This window comes from Labrus bergylta, chromosome 19, assembly GCF_963930695.1.
Source record: "Labrus bergylta chromosome 19, fLabBer1.1, whole genome shotgun sequence".
Taxonomy (NCBI): domain Eukaryota; kingdom Metazoa; phylum Chordata; class Actinopteri; order Labriformes; family Labridae; genus Labrus; species Labrus bergylta.
Window position 1 is genome coordinate 16,667,559 of NC_089213.1, and position 21,754 is coordinate 16,689,312.

A 21,754-nucleotide genomic window follows, 5' to 3' on the forward strand; every position below is an offset into this window, starting at 1 on the left:
GCACAGCGTGATAAAACCAGCAAAATGAGGGTGTCAGAGGCTCCATTGAACATAATCAGGCTGTAGTGGATGGCCTCGGCTGTTGGGTTTGGGACCATAACTCTGGCGATTAAACATGCATGGGGAGAATCCTTCATCACAGGGCGAAACAAAGCCGCCCTGCCCTTACCCACGTGTTCCCGCATCGCCATGGAAAAAGCCTGTTTCCTTGGCAACCAAACTGGCTCTCTTTGTCACAGAAATGGGGAAGGAGGAGGAGGCAGAAGGAGGACGGGGGTTTGAGCGGAGGCATGACAGTCAGAGCTGACCTCTACCTGACCTCTAGGTGAGCACGCTGTATTGGTTTCCTGCTTGCCTGGAGGGAGAGCTATGATTGGTCCTTTTTGAGGAGACAAAGATGATGTCTGTCACCTGAGCTCAAATACATCGGAAACTTAATTTCTCTTTACGAGTTTGACGTCAACTTGGTGTCATAAAAAGGAACAGGAATATAAAGTGCATCTAGCAAATAGGACATTTCCATGGGCTTTCATTACAGCATGTCTTAGCGCTTTCCTTCTGAGGAAAGAATATTTTCTTCTACCGACCCCAGTGGTGGATTGTAACTCCACTCAAGGTGAAACAGAGAGATGGGAAGAAAATAAGGGTGAAAAAAGATTAAATGTAATGGAGGATGCAGTTCCAAACTGGTAGTAGGGAGAAAAAAGACAATTGCAGCCTAAAACTGAGAGGAAGCGAGACAAAGTGAGTCGTCGCTTTTGTGTCGAGCCACGGCTGCTCCCGTAGTGAAGCCTGGTACTCTAGCTGTATGTTAACCTAGTGTTTCCCTAATGGGCTTAATGACATATGAACCACAGATTGCAGCAGGAGTTGGCTCACTTTGAAACCGCTATCGCCTCCCTCAGGTCGTTACAAGCACTACAGGATGAAGAGGAAATGGCATGACAAAGGACACACGTCATGTCTGGTGAACTTGTGTGGTAATTTCTGATCATTTAAAGGATGTTTTCACGGCTTGAAGCGTGTCAAGATCTGACTTTTAACGTATTTTAGCGATCATTATCTCAGACACCACTTTCTGATTCGCCTTCTTTTGTTAATTCTCATCCACTGGCCCGGATGACATCTCCTTAAGCGTCTCTCCAAAGCATATCACCTGCCATTTTCTTTTTTTTTATTCCCAATTCTGATATCTATTCTTCCTCTCAGCTCCTTCAGTCCGTCCATATCTCACTTGTCGTTTGGCCTTCATCTGCTCGCGGACTGTTACAGATTATATCAGATCGCTGTTGGCGGTACAGCACTGGAAAGTGGAGCTAATGGGTTTCCAAATGCTTTATTGTGAATGCAGGCTGTCAGAGGGGTAGAGATAGGATCAGATTTAATCAGGAGGCGACAGCGGTGGAATAAAATGTGCAAGAAAAAGAGGGGATTTTGTTTGTTTTTAAGTACGTTTGCATGCAGTGCAAATAAATCCAGTTCTTAGAGCATATTTGGCCAAATTTGAAGCTTTGTGACGAGTTAGTAGATGCCCTTGGATCATCCTTATCTCCTTTTTCCCTTTCTCCCTTTCTTACCAGTTTCTTTTTTCAACATCTTTCCCTCCACAGCCGGGCAGAGTAACACTGCCTCTTTAGGCAGGATGCGGTACATGTGCTCCTCTCTGGCAGATGAATGATGTCAAACAGACATATTTATATTCATTTAGGACTGAGGAGGAGGAGAACCCATCTGTAACGGATGTGATAGGAACCGCCATGTGTGAGTGTGCGCGTTCAATGTGTGTGTGTCTGTGTGTTGGTGTGTAGGCACACGCCTGTTTGAGCATGTGTTCCAAGGTATCCATCGCTTGTGATGAATGAATCATGCTTTTGTGTGAGTTGATACTGTGTTTGTGGATATGTGTGTATGTGTGTGTGAGTGTTTACAGCGTATGTGTGTGTGTGTGTGTGTGTGTGTTGTGTGTGTATGTGTGCGAGCGAGGTCATTCCCCGGTCAGTCGTTCAGGCTGTGTGATGAATGAAGAGGAGAGGTGCCTGCAAAGCCGGAGAGATTTGGGAGAAACATTGTTCCGCGGGGTTAAAAATGGTCTTGTGTTGTGCCAGAGGCTGAGGGAATGTTACTAAAAAAAATGCGGCGTAAGTGAATGTTCATCATTCTCTATGTTTAATATCAAGCAAAGCAAAGTAATAAACTAATCAAATATTAATAAAAAGCATGTGATTTTGCAGATTAGCTCAGCAAGAGACTTAACAAGCAAACTAAGGATCCGAATGTTATTTTCTCCCCATGTTCATTTCTGCTTTCCTGTGAGAGAAATGAGGTGGATGTGGCAGTGTTTGGTTTGGACGGCAGGCCGGAGGGGTCAAAGAAATCTGACTCGACCAGGAAGTATCATGTTACACTAGACAGTAGACAGGAAGCCAGTGGACCAAACAGGAAAGATTTTTTTTTTTTTTTTTACAAAAGAGGCTACTGAAAGCCAGCAGCATTCACAGTCATCAGTGTATGTCAGCACAGGGCCAAAAATGGCTTGTGTCTTTGTTTAAATGTGCCCACAATACTTTTATTAGCAGTTTATTTGTCATCCTTAATATCTGTATCTGGCTCTATAACACTTACATGAATCCCAGATTTCCTTTTTTCATGATTTTAATATTTGTCCCAAAAAAGTACATCAGTACTTCTTATTGCAAAGCCTCTAGATATGTGGCTTAAAATAATGTAAAATAAAAAGGTTGAATGTCATGAAGCATGCACAATAACTCAAAAATTGTCAACAAAAAAAACAAAAAAAAAAACAGCTTAATTTGATGGTGAGACCAGCTCCAAAGACCCTGTGGGCGTGGCCAATCAAAGCTGCTTGAAGACTTCCAGGCTGTGCATACAAATATTGCCCAGGTGACCATACATTTGTTTGGGTTTGTGTGAGTCAGAATCAGTGGGTGAAGAGTCCATTATCATAGTTAGCAGTTAGCATATACAGGCAAAATTAGCTGTGAGGACCCTACTTGTTAAAAAAAAGAAAAGATACGTTTCAGAATAATGGCCCTGCCCAGTTCACAAAACTTAACAACAATATTTTTGTTTTTGATTATTTATTTTTAGATGTGTGATTATGTATATAGACTACATAGAAGGATATTGTGGATTTGGTTCTCCAGAGGCTTTATTAATATATCAAAATATACAGACAATGGTGCATCTACAGCCAGAGAGTGATCATTTGTCTGGATGGAGGCTTGATAGACGTCAGCTTTGATCTAAGATGCCGCTGTGGTTGATTTGTGTGTGTCTCTATGTGTGTCTGAGAATATGGGCTTGGGACAATGTGGTAAGGCAGAAGTGCATTGTGGGATCGATGTCCACACCTCGTCTTAAATTATTCATCTTGTCAGCTAGCCTGTCCACCATCGCGGAGGAAATCGCTGACCAAGAGCTTTACCCCCTATCCCCACGGATTCACCTCTTCATCCCTTCCTCAGCCCTCACTTTCACCCCCCTCTCTCTCTCTCTCTTTCTCTCATTATCACGCCCCTGATTTCACAACATCTCTCGCCCTCACTACTACTTTCCTCACTTCTCGGATGTTTTCATCTGTCTTTCTTCTAGTGCCATTATTCAGTCTATCTGTCTTCCTCACTAGCCCTGAACTCCCACTGACTCACTTTCTATTTCTTTCTTTCCATGCTGACACTCCCTCCTCTGCTGCCCCCATGTTGCTGACTAAGATTATAATGTGTCGGCTTTTGTCGGATGTTTATGTTTGTATCTTTGAAGTCTTCCCCAGTGGCCTCAGGGAAGATGGCCATAATCCTGGTGAGCTGCCAGAGGTTGTAGTCTGTTTTTTTAAATTTTTATTAGTGGGTGTGTATTCATCCTCAAATGTGGATGCATGTGTGCACATGTTCAACTCTGAGTGCAATGTGTGCGTGTGTGTGAGTCAGTAATTGTGACATGGCTCATACATCATAGCCAGAGCCCGTTTGATTGCAAGCGGAGGGGCCCGGTGATTAATCGTTGGACTCAGCTTCCTGGCCCGAGCTGTGACACCCGGTCACAGAGCATCTGTACTGACACACCTCCCCTCGCCCCACTGCCCTGCTCCAGTGTTCCCCCATACTGCCTACACCCTTACACACACCCACACGTGCACCTCAAGACCCCCTGCCTTCCTCTTACTTCTTCCCCAGCACTCCATTACCTGCTGCCCTTCTATGGCCTCCAACAACCTACACCTACCATTCCCTCGCCTATTTTATTTTAGCCACAGCCTCCCACTCTACACCTATAGTACTTCTGTATCTCCCACAACCTCCTCACACTCTCTAATCCTGCTCCTCTCCCCGAAGCTTTCCTCAGCTGTTCAACCCACAGCAACATATTAACTAAAGCCTTCTGCTGTTTTAATCTTATCACCTTTTGCCCCATCATTTTTCTCACAAGTTATGATCCTTTTTGCTCCCCACCCACCCACCCCCTTCTTTAGCAATTACACATACCCTTCTCCTTATCTGATTCTGCACCCCTAGAAATGTATCCTTCATAAAGACACAAGCAGCAAAACACACTTAATCTTTGAAAATGGTCCACAAGACACACACACACACATATATAAATATATAAATATATATATATATATATATATATATATTGGGGTCCCTCTTCTGTACAGCATCAGCTTCCACCCGCCAGTTAATGGCATGTGATTCAGGTCCCTGAGGCCCAAAGCGGACCTTTATTATAGGAGCAATCAACCTTGGTTTCCTTTTGGGCTAACAGTTTTAATTCGGTCTAAATGTAGTTGTCAAAATAAGGGTGTCTTTCTTTAGGTATGCACCCCTGTAAATCTCTGCATATAGCATTTAATGTGGTTTGTTTTAAAGAGTGTCTGCTAATTCTGGAATTGCAATGTCAAAAATATAAAAAAAACTAAGCAATGCAAGTAATAAGCTGCTGCTCCCTTATGTTGTTTCCAGCTACAAAGAAATATCTCGAAGAAATTAGAATGAAATCAATTTGGACTGCATATCAGAATAAGGATCAGTTCCACAAATGGCTGCACTTGGTCAGAGCATTAAGGGAGGCGGTGGGGGAGGAGGGGAGGCGGTGCGCCCAGAGAATTGTGATTTGCTCTGAGACTGGTGCCACTGTTGGGATTTAAGTCCCATATTATACCTTTAATGCAAGCAAATAATAATGAAAATAATAAACCAGGTGTCAATTTTTATTTTTACTTTTTTTATCTTGAAGAAATACAGTTATATATCCCAACATTATCTATTTATCAACCCATCTTTTGAAGCTTCCGACTTTACTCGTCTGCAGTATAAATTAGAGTTAAAGCATTCTTGGCTATAGGGCTAGTTTCAGCCTCAAATGAATACATATTTGGTGTTCTACCTTGTTATTTATGGTGGTGTATGTAGGATCTTCTAAAAAAAATAAACTACAGTGCACATATTCATCAGAAAATAAGACAAATATAACAATAGCACCTTGGCCTCTTTGATGAGTTTCTCATGGCAGAGGGAATTAGTAGGCTTTAGCTACACTTGCGAGCAGTATAGACTTAATGTTGATTTTTGTCTTTTCATATGGTTTGTTAACAAAAAGACACCATGTTGAAATATATAAAACTTTTTCTCAGAGGAAGGATCGAAAAAGAATGTGAGGAAGCAATAAATGCAGGATAACCGTAAATGGAAAACAAAGGAAGGAAGAATCTTTGAGTGTAAGCAAGCAAGGTAGTGAAGAGCAGAGACAGGTTTTGTGTGTCAAAGTGTGTGTGTGTGTGTGTGTGTGTGTGTGTGTGTGTGTGTGTGTGTGTGTGTGTGTGTGTGTGCGTGTGTGTGTGTGCGTGTGTGTGTGTGTGCGTGTGTGTGTGTGCGTGTGTGTGTGTGCGTGTTTGTGTGTGTGCGCGTTCCCCTGGCTCTCACCTCCATGCGGTATCAGGATGAGGGATGGTCCTGCCAGCGATCTGCCCAGACCTGGACTCAAGCTCTGCACAAGGATTCCCTGCTGAAACCATTAGTCTGGGCATTAAACACCATTAGAGCACACACACACATTCACGTACACACACATATACACACATACACATACACACAAACGCACACACACACAAACGCACACACACACACACACACACACACACACACACACACACACACACACACACACACACACACACTCAGAAAGTGAGTGCTTTCTCCCAGCCTTACACTCACAAATATACATCGATGGCGGAAGCGTGTAGGTTGATGCCCATACAAACACATGCACCCAAAAGATCCTGAACGCACACACAACTTCATGCACACACACCATTAGACGAGAGTGTGGAGGAAAGTGACTGCCAGGAGGATTGGTTCAAGCTGAAGGTAACAGAGCAAGAGGAGAGGAAGGACAATAAGAAAAGGAGGGACAGGAGATATACAGCAGAAGGTGGTAGGGCGTTCAAAAATCCACTTTTCCTTGTATGTCTCATTTCTCTTGCAGTCATCACCTCCATTTGCCTGTTCTAATGCATAATTAATTCACGGCGAGTACAAAATTAATTTCCTGGGTGTGTGCTTTTTTTCTTCTTTTGTAGACTTACCTCATCTTTCTCACACTCGGCGCATGAATGCTTGTTTCATATCTGCGTGTTGTTTGTGTGTGTGTGTATGTGTTCATGACGGAGGCTGGAGCGAGCGTGTCCCCGGCGATCCTGGTGTAATTGGGTTAGTGACAACCAGGACAATGTGACACCTGCAGGTCTCAGCTGCGCCGCTCCCCGCTGAACTGGCCTCAAGTCAGCTGGAGCTCTGTCATCTGGACCGGCCTCAGCCGAAGTGGCCACTCTGGGATAGGTCCAGGGTTAGAGGCTTCAGCGAGCTCAACACACATATCAGTCTGAATACCAACATCATGACTTTAAATGGACAGTAAGAACAAAAAAAAAGACAGGGGAAAAAAGCTATTTATCATTCATTTTGTAGTTCTTTAAACTGCAGCATTTAATGAGCTTGAAATGTAGTGAGGCCTTTCTCTTTTTCTGTTTCCTTACTTGTATAACACACTTTGCACAAACAGCAGCTTTCACTTTGTATTAATCATTTGGACCACTCTACACCTATCATTCACCAACATGTGCTGTGATTTTTCCCTTCCCTAGATGGCTGCTCCTGCAAGGATTTCCACAAATGTTGGTACGCAGCTTCCTTCTTCTTTAATGAAACCTTCCAGAACAAACAGTGGGATCATGATTTTGTCTGCCTGGGAGATTTTAATGCTCTAATAAAAATGCATTTCTCTTACAAATGTTGACTTTTTCTAATACATTGTCCTTTATTACTTTTTTTCATGGGCCTCATTTGTTGTTCACACTTACCCTTCTGTTTATGATATGCACTATTTTACAACATTTGGGCCAAGGCAATGGAGTGCCAACTAGGAATGGTCTGGATTAAGATGATTAAAGGGCGGTGTAGCATAACGATGTGTTACTAGTGGGAGAAAATGTTGAACTTTTGTGAGAGACAAAAGCCCTTTTCACATTGAGATTCCACTTTATCTTTAAAGAAGCTCAGCAGTCACTGCTTCTTTGTACTTTTATATTAAACACCACAACAGCATAATATTGATGTCCTACTGTTTGATTTGACATTGTGTTACAGCGACGTGGAAGCTCAGGTGGAGTGACACAAACAAACAGCACAAGCTAAAAAAACTCATACAGTCAAACACTCACATGTGCCCCTCTGACCTGTCGTTCCAGCTCCAACATTTACGAATTGGCAATGTAAAAGGGCCTTAAGAATCAGTGAAAGCATGTGATATCAGATGTGATAGGCAAACTTTTGTAAACCATTATCCTTTTTTAACTGTTAGTTAAGTATGATACTTAACCCATCCGAGTAGTTTTGGTGTCTAAGCCTTTAAAAAGTTTGAATATCTCACAACATTTCATGATTTCTGTGGTACCTAGGCTACAGGTAAAAGGAAGTGTTCATTCCCATCTGATAGGGTGTCCTGTAAGCAAAGCAATACTGTGTTGTTAAGGAGGAGAGGTGTAAACATTTGTGGTTGTATGGATTTAAGGACTTATTGTTGCATCTCTCCCATCTCCCATTTAAATGTTTAACAAATGCAGGAAACCAAATCATTACTTTCACACTAAATCTTCAGAAAAACTTGAAGGAATTTGAATGAAATCATTGAGTAGTTAAAGCCCAACGTACACTGTACTATTGTATAAAAGTCGTGGTGGAATGTGAACTCATTCTGTATATCCAAACTGTTTATGACACAGTGCTCACACAGTTAAAGCAGTACAGGGCATTCACAATTGTCAAATAAGTTTCCATCGAAAACTCCCACAGATGGAGGTTGAAGTCAGATTTATGAGTAGGCTATATAATTGGTGTCATACACTCATTGGATAAAATACTCTCACTCTCTCACTAACACTCTCTCACCAATAAACACAAGCTAACCAGCAGCTAACTCATAAATATTCATCGGCATGTGGAGGTCTGCAGATATTTCCTGCCAAAGTTTCTCTTGTTCCTATCTTTCGATTGCAGGCCCGACCACCATGGTACATTCAGATGCTGTCTACCAGTTTGTGCAGGCACAAATCAGAAGACAAAAAACAGTCCTGCACAGCTTGGACTCTGCTCCCGTGTTTGCAATAGCAAGACCAAAATGTCAAACGCTCCAAAAGAATCATCATAACTGTCAGGAGCAGCTGATCGGGCTGTGATTGGAAGTCGTACACTTTTGTACACTGCACAATGAATAGGCTGAAATTCGGTCCTTCAAAATAAGTCGTAAGACTGACTCACTGTGTATCCTAGGGTTAAGATGATAACAGGAAGCTCTGTGCTGTTCTCTTTAAGGCATCTTGTGGCCTGAGCATCACTGCCAAAGAATCCCACATACGTGCAGGAAATAAACTCTGCTGGTGTGTGACAGCTTCCCGGATGTCCTCCTCCTCTCATCAGGCAGAACTTGTGATCACAGACTGATATCATCACACAAACGTCTCCCTGTCACATCACATTTCTGCAGCTTCTGTCTGAGTTCTGTCTCTCCAGGCCCGAGTGGCGGCAGACCATGCTAACCAGCGCGACGCCATCGGAAGCTAATAAATCATCTGTGGTTTTATTTCAGATTTATTCGGACCATAATGAAGACGCGATGGGCCCCAGGCTGTAACCGACGGCGACAGGGTGACACTGATGAATGGCTGAAGGTGCGTTCTCTACAGTTGGAAGGACAGGGAGGACTGTCAGGCTGTGTGTGTGTGTGTGTGTGTGTGTGTGTGTGTGTGTGTGCGTGTGTGTGTGTGCGTGTGTGTGTGTGCGTGTGTGTGTGCGTGTGTGTGTGCGTGTGTGTGTGCGTGTGTGTGTGTGACAGGGTATGTGTGATTAGTTGCACTCCAAGAATCTGTTAGATCACATATAAACGCATTATATTTTCACCAAAGGTAAAGTAGACCTATTACTCTTCAGATAGACAATGTGGTATGGGTATCTAAAAAGACTCGAACCAGGGCCAGAATCATGCCTAATGTCTCTATCTCCATTTGAAATGTCTTAATCTTTATAACCTGAACCAACATGATCATGACCGTAAAGTACATCCAAATCATTTTCATCATTACCTTCGTTATTTGAGTATTTGGCATTTAACAATCATATTCACAATCACCTCCAATCTATTTTTTTTTTTTTTCGCGGAGCTGGTGGCCTAGTGGTTGGTGTGCATGCCCCATGTACATGTATTAAACTGAATAAACTAAGAAAAACTCGGATATGCAGGAAAATGAAGGGACAAAGCAGAGAACTGCTACAGAGCATGTACCCTGTGATTTCATAGAGTATCATCCATATGTTCTTGAACATGTTATTATGGGAACAAATTGTTCATAACAATCTCTGAGCCTTGACCACCACCCTCACTTTGTTTACTCTATTACATGTGAGTGTGTTTTGATAGCGTGCTCTTTCTCTTTTTGTGTCATCACAGTCCCCCCCCCCCCGTCAGCCAAGGACAAATCGACTCAGCCGACTCAATGCTTCAAGCCAGGCGGCTTCCAGTCATCTTGTCAATCAATGAATCCATACACAACTCATCTCAGCTGACACAGTACAGCACAGCACTTTTTGAAGAGCACAAACTGATGTGAGTACACAACACATTACACTGTCGCAAAATGTATTAAAACACGTTTTATTTCTAACCCATAACAGAAAAAACAGGCTGTAAATGTGCAGTATGGACTTAAATAGATCATATAGTGGTCTCCCATGCAGTAGATAGCCCTCTTATCAACTTCAAACACAGTATTGTAATGTATTACATAAAGGACTTTTTTTGCTGTTTTATAGGTTCACACTTTGACAATGAGCTATTACTGTAATGCCACTACTATTTGCGGTAACTAGTAACGTATCCAGTTACTTCCAGATTCAATAACACTGTTACAATTATTGACATTTAAAAGCCAGCGTTTCTTGTAACTTTGGGCTATGTGAAACAGCCGACAAAAACACATGATTTAGGTTTATTGACATTGATTTGGCGGGCCAGGTTATGCTAACGTTAATGCTAACATTAATTCTAACGTCAGCTAAACAACACACTTCTAGAGAGCTCGGTGCTGCCAACAACCAAGACAAAGGGGAAGCTCACGTTAGGTCGGCAGACCAAGGAGCAGACCAAGGCTTTATTTAAAACACCGCCTGCACCACAATCTGTTAGCCAGATTACGGATAGACGGGTATATTACGGGTGACCTGCTTCATACCAACTGTTGAGTTGTCAGAGATCTAATCGGTGAAATACCTACAAACTGAAAGAGTGTTTTTTAAAGTTATTAAAGTGTTATTTGAAATCATCCAGTTGTCACAGCACAATTCTTCCACAGCAACACGAAAACATGTGAACACTAATATGAGGATTGAAGCAAATAAAGTAACGCTGAAGTTACATTCAGAGGTAACTACCTTTATAATGCAGTAACTTAGTTACTTTTTGATTCTAGTAACTAGTAACTGTAACTACTTACTTATTTTCAAAACTGGCTATGAGTATTCTACATAAACATGTGGAATCTGGGGTCAGGAGATATGAGTCTTAAGGGTTCTAGACAATTTCTTTTTGTAGCAGGTTTTAAGGCATGCAGGAAAAACAGTCTGTATGGAGAGCAAAAACAGGCTTAAGCTGTAATGACATCCCTGTTCCTATCTGTGGTCATTCTGCAGACAATTTATTTATCTCTAAAAACAGACATCTGAATTCATTTGATTAAAAAAATACAAATAAATTCAGCTTGAGCCAACTTTGAATAATAAGTCTTGGCTGGCAGTCGTTTATGGCTAACTGCTGGCTAACTAAAAAGTCTGTCATCGTTCTTAGAGCATTATGATTGATCATTGATCGTCATAATTGAGCTGTGAGGAGATGATAGAAGGAAAACAATGTGAATTAATTGCAAAGAGTTTTGATTGTATGGAATGAAAAGCTGCTTCCCGAGCACACACCAATTTAGTTGCTATTGATTGGAGTTGATTGTTCAGTAGTATTTCATGTACCAAACATAACCTGCTCCACAACAGGTTAGGAAAAAGACTTCCGTGAGTGATTATCACTATTTACAATAAGCTGTGTTAATAAAAAATTTAGAATAATTTGTTTCTCCTTGCACACTTATGCAGCATTTATCTTAAGTGAATACTATTTTTCAAGTGGCAAAAAAAAGCTGTCATGCATTTTAGTTTCATACACAAGGCATCTGTCTGCTCAGATGCCGTCAGGGCTGTGAAATGAAGAGGATAACTTTCTGTTGCCTCTACCTCTCTCTGTGATCTTTCATTTTAAATGTCAGTGTATCACAATACACAGAGATTAGATCTGTGTGACAGAAGAGCAGCCCATGTATCTGTTTGTCTTCGTTTTTGTTCCTATCTGACAGGGGGGGAAAGGAGAGGTTACATACTTCTCCAGCTCACCACCACTGCCATTGAAGACGTTAAGACATTTTTCTGTAATTAATACAAATCTGAATAAAAAAAGTGAAGCCCAGATAAGAGTATGAGGGCAACCACGTGTAGAGAGGATGCTGCAGATGCTAATGTTAAAGACGTTATGGTGGTCACTAGCCACAAACTGTGCTAGAGCTGCAAAGGCTTCTCACAGTCACCACAGCCGGGTCTGTCACAGTTCTGTAGAGGATCTGGGAATCAGTTGGCTGTCGTCTGAAAAATTGTATAGCCCCTGGGAGTTAGAGACAACGTTTTCAGGTACGATAATGAGAAATATCATCTAAGAAGGGATCATTTTCTGCACTTGTGTCTCATTCTACTTGACTGTTCCCGAGGTTTGTGCAAGTTTGGTTCACATGGTAGTTTCATCAGCTCATGGAACAAAAGAATTGGAATTAAAAAGGCACCTGCTGGATTTTCTGTAAACACTGTTTTTGTACCTCTAGATTTGTATTAATGTTTTAGATCTGTTTAATTTTTTGGGGGGGAAACACCAACCTTTATGTTTAAACAGCACTATTGCTTCAGCATCCTTAAAATGTTTGGATATAAATTTGGTACATTTAACATTTTTAATGTGTCAGATATTGAGAAATGTGTATTTCAGATACAGAATCAGAGCAGTGATGTATCCTTCAAGCTTTTTTTGTATTTAGTATTTTGCACTGTAATTGTGTGTGTGTGTGTGTGTGTGTGTGTGTGTGTGTGTGTGTGTGTGTGTGTGTGTGTGTTAGAACTCAATCAGCATGTCTCTCTAATTACTGCTGTTTGCCCGTCGTGAGACAACATGAAGGCACTTGGCCTCTCCAGCTGACAAGCACCAATGAAAGGACAGATAACACACTCCTCCTTTACACCAGACTGGCACCATCTCGCTCCTTCCATCTTCATCACTTCCTCTCACACACTCTGTTACTCTCCTTCACTCTGCCTCTCCAGCGCCGTTCTCCTCCTCTGCAAAGCCGTCACTCACTAGCTGCAGAAATCTCTAACACAATCCCTTATCCAGTTATCTCCCCTGTCTCTTCCCATTCTCTCTATCTTTCTCTTTGATTCCCATTTCCTATCCTCTGCCCTAATAGTCTAAATGAAAAGTTGTGATCTGTGCACTATATTTGCAACATGGTATCACCCTGCGGGTCCTGAAGACTTGTATGGATGACAAACACACTATTATTACACACATAACACAAGCACACACACACACACACACACACACACACACTACCTATAGGTGCACAGAGCCAGTTAATTAGAGCTGGAGGCCCCTCTTTCCTAACGAACCTGAGGGTAATTAAAGAGCCCCTGGACACGGGTGTGTCTGCGAGCTGCTTCTAATTAAGCCCCAGCGAGCTGATTTAGCTAATTAGCTAAAGGCTCAATGTTCGACACCAAAGCATTGCAGCCCCTCAGAACACAGGAAGTTACAATGTTCCCACACCGTCCCTGGCAACACTTTCATTTCCTCAGGCATTAATCACTAGTTACAACTGTCACCATAGTGACTACCGTGTGGGAGAGGAAGAAGTGGGGGCAGCTGCAACCCTGGGGGGTGAGAGGTTTTGAACCAGTCATGTTTAGGGATTATGGGACCAATCATAAAACAGCCGGTATTTTTGTTAATATCAAACAGATACTGATACATCAGTTATTATACAAGAAAACACTCATTTATGTGGACAATAGCAATAGATTCCCAAATCAAACAAACAAATTCAAGTCTATCCAGTCTTTGCCAGAAGGTTATTAATAAGTTGGATAATTAGCTATTTAGATAATTTTTCACACAGATTGAGTTTCTTTTTTTTGTGAAAAAGTTGAAAAAAGTTGTTCATTTATTAGAATCAAAGCAGAGTCTCAAGTTGCCAACTCTGAACAGTTTTGCTTGCAATAGTTGTGAGAGTTTAGTTTCTCTGTTCCCTTATTCATAACTTGTCTAAATGTTGATACAGTTGTTAACCTTTTCGATCGCTCGTTACAGATATAACCGATCTTTGAAGGAGCAATATGTACGATATCTACTGAATTAAATCATAAAATGACCTTACTATGTCATTAGACATTAAGGAAACATGCTATGTTAAGGTGCTGGCTTCTCTGACAACAATACAGCAGTAGGTATGTACTCCTTCTCAATTGTGATTCGGGTCTGCTTTTGTCTTGAAGAGAAGGTAGGCAGTTTATAAGGCACCCCCACACAGTCGTATTGGATGCCCCTCAGTTTGCCACATGAGACCAGTTATCACGGCAAACCAACAGGTGCAAGCGAAATGTTTCACATATACTGTATCTAATTCTACCCGACCTAAAAAGCCTAAACATTTTTCTAATAAGCTCCACAACTAGAAACGTGGTAAAATTAGCTTAAATATTATTGAATAATGGAGAGAGGTCAGAACGCCGAAGGTTTCAAGACCGATGCAGAGCTGGCTAAACACTGAAGCTTCAGTGAATACTTGGTTTGCTTGTTAAGGATCTTTGTATGTTGTTTAGTTTAGCATTCTAAAAATAACATTAAGCGAAGCGTTGCATGTCGTCAGCATAATGTGTAAGGCTAACACTTTAAGGATAAGCAGGAACAAAAAGCAGTCAGACAGAAGTTAGTGCTGTTCTTCTATCACAGGTAGGAAGACTTGCTATCACTTAATCTGTTCGAGTGTTTTGTAAGTCCTCCCGGAAATCAGAAAACTTCTAAGACACGTTCCAGAGAAGATGTTCATATCGTTTCATTTGCCTCCTTTTTTCATCACTTTTTGTCTTGTCTTTGTTCCTCTCTCGAGCTTGTGTCACCAATAACTCAGCATCCAACTTCATAGCCGGAGCGCATCTGATCCCCATTCATTTCCGCCGTGGGAGAGGGAGAGCTGGCGTTGGCCACTAAGGCCCTGATCAATCATGATCTAGCATGACAGCTTGCATTAGAGACAGAAAGATAGAACGATGGAGAGATACAGAGGAAGAGAGCGGGAATGTGAGATATTCAGACATGGGTATTTTTCTTTGGGAGCTGCGCGTGATTTGTCGACATGACCAGATGTGATCAGAAGACGGTCAAAGGGAGACGACTGAGAGGAGGGGGGGGTGAAAAAAACATTCCCAGTCCTGTTCGTTATTAAGAGATTAAATCCCATCTCTGACAGACTTGTCAGAGCTGGAGACAGAATCAAGCACGGCCGGTAATTTGACTAGTTCCCTATCCCTATCTGCTCGCCGTTCAGTTGGCCGATGACAGCCAGGCGACAGAGCGTTGAATATGCAAGATATCTCGCTCTTTTCCTCTAAACTCTCCGGTCTAAGTCGCTTTTGAGCTCTGTCATGGCTACCTGAGAGACATACACACTCACAAAAAAATGTATGCAAACACACACGCACACACAGCCTGTGAAATTGAAGAGTCTAAACCATTTGCATCCTCACCAAGACATGTTGACTCCCCTGGATATTGATGGATGAAGGCTTGCAGGTTCAGATCCCTCGTTTATAAGAACTAGCATTAACCTCTTTCTCTTTTATGTGTGTGTGTGTGTGTGTGTGTGTGTGTGTGTGTGCTGTGTGTGTGTGTGTGTGTGTGTGTGTGTGTGTGTGTGTGTGTGTGTGTGTGTGCATCTTCACTGACAGTTCCTGTTAGCCTGTTGTGTGGATTCTTCCAGCACACCCACAGTGACTCCACTCAGGCCAGGTGTTATTTTAACACTCACTTTCAGAAGATGAACGAGGGACGCTTTCCTTCCTCCTCCTCCTATCTCACACATTCTCATCCTCTGTTCCCCCCAGTCTCATCCTTCCAGTCGGAAAAGCCTGACCCAGTATTACTGTGACATTATGGGGCCACTTACCGCCCTGCTAAAATAAACCCCAGTGAAGGAGTCGTGTGACAGAACGGGGTTACAGCGTGCCGTCGTGCAAATTAATCAAACAAATAAACGAGGAATTTAGACTTAAACAGGGAGGATCTCTCCCTCCTCTCCCATCTGCTCTCATCTCTCCCCTTCTTTTTTTCCCCTCTTGCATAGAGACACTTTCTGATTAAAACACACAGACAGGCATGCACACACACACACACACACACACACACACACACATTACTGCAGAAAAAGCAGCGCCCTGTGCAGTCACAGGTGAGGTAGCCTCCAAAGCAGCTTCAGTCAGACTGCTTTGGCATTCATCCCCTCACTCATGTCTTTGTATCGTGGCAGCTGGAACTGCCACAAAGCTTTAGCTTCTTCACAGTCAGGCAGATGATGATTGCTGCTGGCAACACACAGCAGCTAGGGATAAACCACAATTCTTGATTTAAAGATTTCTATCCAAATTTTTAGTCAAGCAACCCTTTTCTTGTCAAACTTCACACATTTCATTGCTAATCTGTCAGCACAATAAAACATATCAAGACCTTAAGGTTTGTCATGCTAACAGGCACGACAACTGTAGCATCACTAATGAGCTCAGTGTTCATGCTACGTTCTGTTGCATTTTTGTATTGATGCAAAGCTTGCCAAGGATCATTGCCTTTATTGTTGCTTTTGTGGGTGGTGCAATCATTACATATGGAAATATTAAAGGCTACCCACAAAATCACTCAAAAGCCTTCTTGGTTTATTTTAGTGTTGTGTATATTAAGGTGGTGACATCATATATCTGTTTCTTCAATCATTGTTACACATTTAAAAGCGTTCCCTGTTTCAACACGTGACTATGGTGTTATCTAGAAGGAGAAAAAGACGTGACTTAATGTAATGTGTTGTTTTTAAGTTGAACAGAAGTGCATGCCATTTCGTTACAGACTGCACTTTTGTCCTTCTCATGTATGCACTCCTGAGGAATATTTCAATCAGCCCGTGACATTTTCCCAAATACTTGTTCACACATCCCTCGCTGGAAGTTTTTCAACCAACCAGGAGTCTCTGGTGGCAAGCCTAGCAAAAAAAGGACGCCATGGCGGTAGTCAAGAAACCGAGTCGGATGCTATCATGACAGTATTTGCCTTTATATCAGTTCTTCATGTAATAGGACATATTCACATTATAAACAAAAGAGCGGAGAAGTGACTGGAGAGAAAGAAAAAATAAATAAACTAAAGTGATTGTAAACTGCAAGTTGTTTCATCAACAAACCTAAGAGGAAACTTTAGATGTTCTTACTTATTAAAGAAACTTTAATCTCTTCTTCGATGACCGAATAACATTCCCTTTCATACGTCAATATTATCGCAAGTATGGTACTGGATATTTCTGATTTTAAAATTTAAAAAGTGATACATGGTCAACATTGTTCCAATTCTTCTATTTTGGAAAATTTTTCCAAGACTTAGCGACGGTTTAAAGGGCTCTTGAATCAGTTTTTTTGCTTAAATAAGAATCTAATCAACCCAGTTAAAACTAAAAGAACTAAGTGCATTCTCTTATTTTGGCACCTGTTGGTTCATGACACCATCCAATCATTGAGTCATCTCGCAACACTCTCAGATGAATCCTGGTGTAGCATGATGTTCACCATGGCAGCGAGGCCCGTTCTGCATGCAGCAAACATCTTGATTAATCTCGATGATGACAGTGCGACTCTTGATGTGGACGGCTCCACATTGATCCGTAATGAAGCCATTGAGCCGCATGACGAATGGAGGGGAAGGAAATGTGTGAGCACATGATTAATGAAATAATTTATTAAGTAATTGGATTGACTTAATTATTTATTTCTCAGTACTTGGATCTGGGAAAAGTTTGATTACATATTCAGATTGGTGGGGATGCAATGAGGTGAGCAGTGTTCTGCTTTTGACGTCTTTGGAAAGATCAAAGTTACAAAATGAGCTGGAATGTTTCATTCAAGTCTGAGCCAAATAAACTCCACTCTTTTTACCCCTTTTCATCACATCGCAGGAACATTTTTTTTCCAGCGACTTGTGATGATTTGTTTTTCAGGTGCTGAGATAGATTAACATCTTTGGGAGTCTGTCTCATGAGCTCTCAAGTCAAGCCAAACACAATTGTTTCATATTGTTAATGAAATCGATGATTAACTATCTAAATGAAGAGTGAATTCTCTGATCCTATTCCCATATGTGACTCTCAGCTCCTCTGGAAATAGATTGTGCGATTCCATGTAGACTTTTCCATCTGCTGCCTGCTGTTGCGGGGTGTGTGTGACGTTTCCTGGACCTGCTGTCAGGACTACGAGCCTTTCCAGGGAAAACATGCAGAAATCTTGGACCTTATTTTGAAAAGCACCGTGAATTTCACCATATGTCGTACCTGGCATTAGAGCTTTCATTTCACACAAACTCAAATGAAAATCCCCTTCTGCTTTCCCATAGCACATCAGAAACAGTTCACTTATTGTGTAATGCAGCATTGAACTATGCCTGCAAATCCCAATCCATGCTCTCAAACAAACACACACACACATACACATACACACGTTTTTCTAACCTTCTCTTTCTGTACTGAAGCATTTGATACTCTAATCAAATAAGTCAGAATTACAGATTACTTTCTTTTGTGTGTATTCCTATTTTACCTTAACAGGATTTGCTGAGTATACCTGTTCTTCTGTTAGCTATGGCCTGCTTCACGAGGCAAACACAATGCTATAGTTTTAATTCATCTCCTGTCATTCACTAGTGTTTCATCAAGCAGTGGCAGTAAGCAGGAAAGGGGTCAAGTCTGTGTGGAGAGCAAAAGTGGGGGAACCCAATCTACTGTAATGCAATCCTGGAACCCATTGGCAACAATTCAGCTTTAATTAGTTTCTTTTAACAGCTACACAGACGCAGCTAATAATACACTCTTAGGTGTTGTTTCTCAACACCAACTCCTTGCTTCTCAAGTTACCTGTCAGACTGTATACAATGGCAACACTAGGAAACAAATGTCTTCTCCGGAAGTCCTTTATTGTGTACCTGTGGCTACACCATCAATCAATCAATCCATCAATCTTTATTTGTATAGTGCCATCTCATAACAAATGTTATCTCAAGACACTTCACAAAAAGCAGGTAGAAGACCTTACTCTTTGTTTTGTTACAAAGGAGCAGGTAAAACACCTTTCTCATTGTTATATTATCTACAAAAACCCAACGTTAATCCATCATGAGCACTAAGCAACATTTAGCAAAGTTACAGTGGCAAGAAAAATCTTCCTTTTAAGAGGAGCAAAACCAGACTCACGATAAACAGCCATCTGCTAAAACTTCAGCTGAAAAATGAAGCCCACAGAAGTTGGTTGTTGCTGGGGCTATGATGTCGCCAGGTGATAGTCGGCTTAATTTCCAAGGTTGTTTTCGTGGAAGAATCAGTTAAATATACTAGTCTGTCTTGTCTGAGTTAAGACCAGTTCAACTTGTAATGCACATAACCTGAAATAAAAAAATGCCAAGGGTAACCCCGCCACTCAACAAAAAATAATGGTTTTAACTTTTTTTGCAAAACCTTGAAACTATTTGATACCAAAAAGATCAAAGTGTATCTCTAAAATACAATTAAATGCCATCTGAACGGTTTCAAGTCTTGGTTATGTTGTGTAATTTAATGGATGAGGAGCAAATTGTGATGGGGAGGAGGTCTGCATCCATGAATAGGTTAAACATTAGTCTTTGTTCCAGGAGACAGAGGTTAATGTGTCATTTGATTCAAAGAGCCAACATTGAATTAATACTTTTAACCAAACAAATTCATAATTTCCTGAATAAAACCAAATATATTAAGTCCCCCAAAAAAAGATATCTGACAAGGTGTGAAACTATAATGTGTAAATATAAACTTTGGTTTGACACAGAACACCAATAGGTAACCTGGGTGAAACAGCTTATTTGCAGGTAACTGTGTAAGATGCTTGCAAACACAAGACACATCCACACAATGTGGTGTTATGAGGTCATGCTAACTACCATGGGGGGTAAAATATTTAATTTTTGGCCACACATACAGCTATATTTTGTGATAATTGAAAGAAATATTTTCAGTTGTACGTTCAACAGTTAGTCCGTGATTGTTGCTCCAATCTGGACGTAAGGTAAAATAGCTTCTTTCGTCTAAAACAGATCTAATGCCAAAGATTTTCAAATAAAATAAAGAAGCTTATTCTTACATTTAAGAAGCTGGCAAAAAAAAATGTGATGTTGCTGCTCAAACACTGACCAAATTATTGATCAATTACCTACATATTTCAGGTGATTAATCATTGCAGCGTTAACCAACTTACAATCCAGACACAGAGCTCTTTCACTACAACAGGCTACATTTCCTGCTCTTCATCAGGTGTCCTGCAGACTTCTCCCTGTACTTCGCTGCTTTGGTTTTATATCTCCGTGATGGCCAATCAAATAAATGGTTATTACTAAGTGTTTTAACTAAAGATGTAATGGTTTAAATGGATCCTCTGATGTTTGTGCTAGAGCTATAAAAGCATGCACATATGAGCCTGTGTGTGTTTGAATGTGTTTGTGTGAGCATGTGTTTCTATGCAGCATGCGCATGTCTCACTGCGTCCTATCAGAGATGATTGTGCATCCATCAGTATGCCGTTAAGTAGTGGCCAGTGAGGATATGAAACGTCTCTCACTTTGGGGCTGTCGTTGATCAATGCTCATAAACATTTAATATCATAATCAGCCGTCGGGAGGCACAACAACACATCAGCCTTAACAGCTCTGGGACAGCAGGACAATACACACACATACATGAAGACACACACATCCTCATGAACAACTGCATGCAAAGACTCACTTCTTTAGTGTTAACATCTCCGCTACACCGAGTATGTATATTTTATATATCACTGCTGCGGAGGTGGAAACACACACATTAGAAATCTTCCCTCACACACCATTTAACAAACACATACCATCAACCATTTAAGCAGTAAAATAGTGTGTGCGCAGAGTGTGTGATGTTGTGCTGTGGTCTGGGTGAGGGATGAAAGAGAGAGACATTTGGGGGAGGCTACAGGGTAGAGGAAGGGGGAGTATTATCTGGGGAGGGCTTTACAAAGTAAGCCAATTTATACAAGGTATCCCGGCTCGAATTAGCAGCTAATGACTCTATTAGCTTTCATTTTTGCACCGAGGAGATTTGCCTGCATAAATTAGGACCCGATCATTGGCAAAGTGTCACAGCCAAAGGACAGTTTATAAATACAACAGCCAGGCCCTGTCAGCCGCACCGGGCGCTGATATAGACGTCTCTGCAGACTTTGTCGTTGAGCGCAACAGACTCATGCCAGTCAGAAGGTGACAGGGGACCGTGGGGGTCCCGGGGGGAGCTTTCTTACCGTCGTCCCTGAAAAGGTCAACTTGACGCGGGCACAGCACATCGACCTGCCCCCCTGTCGTGGCCGCTGATAAAAATCAGATAAACTTAAGACCACTCATCGATCCAGGCTGCAGAGCCTTAGGCAAATGTTGGCCGAGGCCCTCCTCCTCTCCTCTTCATCCTCCTCCTTCTCTTTCTGCATATGATTACACGCGACAAATTAAAATAAGGTTTGGGGGACAGAGAGAAAGAGACGGAGACGGAGGAAGAGGGAGAGGGAGAAAGAGAGAGGAAGACAGGAATTCTTGTTCCTCTGAGGAGACGAGGGAGGGGAAGTTATTAAGAGGTGAGGGGATGAGAAGTGGGAGTAGGCACGGTAAGATTAATCGCAGAAATTTGAGCTGAGACAGGGAAATTTCATTAACTATGAGAGCACTTGTTAGAGCTAAATGGTCAGAGAGGGGAGGGAGG

General features: G+C 41.7%; 1 long non-coding RNA gene across 1 annotated transcript; it reads left to right on the top strand.

The window, feature by feature from the left end:
• The first annotated feature begins 3,275 nt into the window (after nt 1–3,275).
• LOC136177112 (uncharacterized) lies at nt 3,276–9,242 on the top strand. Its single transcript, XR_010664763.1, has 3 exons — nt 3,276–6,929; nt 7,160–7,193; nt 9,160–9,242. It is a non-coding gene; the product is annotated as an uncharacterized lncRNA (long non-coding RNA).
• Nucleotides 9,243–21,754: the final 12,512 nt, after the last annotated feature.